Source organism: Rhincodon typus, unplaced genomic scaffold (assembly GCF_021869965.1).
Source record: "Rhincodon typus isolate 14 unplaced genomic scaffold, sRhiTyp1.1 hic_rhity00000067, whole genome shotgun sequence".
NCBI lineage: Eukaryota > Metazoa > Chordata > Chondrichthyes > Orectolobiformes > Rhincodontidae > Rhincodon > Rhincodon typus.
Genome location: NW_025965705.1, coordinates 206,441 through 207,684, shown reverse-complemented (window position 1 = coordinate 207,684; position 1,244 = coordinate 206,441).

The following is a 1,244-nucleotide window of genomic DNA, read 5'->3' as shown; positions in this document are numbered from 1 at the left end:
TGTTTAGGGGCTGTTTTTGACTTGTGCACGAGTAAGAGGCTTTTGCACTCGTGCTGTCCTCAGCAGTATAGTGATTAGGGTCCCTGTCTGTGAAGCAAGGTGATCAGGGTTTACTTCCCCAGCGGGTAGGATCGAAGCATTTTGGGGCCTTTTAGTGACAGTGACCCAGGTTTGATTCCCACTTTGGGTGACAGTCTGTGTTGAGTTTGCACATTCTCCCCGTGTCTGTGTGGGTTTACTTCGGTTTCTTCCCATCGCCTTAACTCTTGTATTGTAGGTGAATTGCCCATGAGAACTTGCCCCGTCGTGTGCAGGCCAGGTGGTTCAGCTATGTTATAGGCGGTTTTACACGGATAGGATGGAAGCTCGTCGGAGCATTGATGCAGAATCAACGGGCTGAATGTTCCCTGTCTGTGCTATAGATTTTCTATGATATTTGATTCTACATGTTTTTGTTTCATTTAGGGTTTTAAAATTGTCTGCTCCAAAATTGAGGCTCATTATTATCAGATCGGAAGAAAGGCTGCCCAAATACCTGAAACCCAGGTATCAGCGAAAATAACTTCAAATTGCATTGACTGAAATCGCAATTGCCCTCTACCAGTATTATTCTTCCAAAATAAAGGCTGGAACTTTCATTGTGGAGACAAGGCGATAGTCTGAACCCAGCCACTGCAAACGCATCCATTTTACCACCAATTAGCCCAGGTTGCAGATGCACACAAAGTGGTTCTGCAGCCTGTCTGCCATGTGTTTTGTTTAACTTGCAGTGTCATTTGTGTTCCCCTTTAGAAACACGGGCAGGTCGAGCCTAATGTAGTCTTTCTCTGTTGTAAACAGGCTATGGTTTTATAGCACCATCATTGTTTTAAATATTGGTCGGGGAGTCCAGGCACTAGGTTTAAAAGCCAATGAGTTCATATCTTGCCATCATTGATTCTCACTGTGTTCAAACTTTAACCAAGTCGACCTCTGCAAGAAATGTTTCCAAACACATCTGAAGAATTTCGGTTTTTTGGGTCTTGAAATTTTAAGTAGAAGGAAGGGAAGTTTGCCTCGAATCTGTTTAGTTTGGAGATCTGCGCACACATAAAATGATTGCGTTTGGCCATCCAAACACCTCCCGACTCAGAGCAGGCTGACCCTCAGTGAGGTTTCTTTAATAAACTCTCCCCGGGGCTTGCAGCTGCGCCATGACGTCATGTGGTATGGGCGGTGATGCCCTTCAACTATTGTGACGCAAT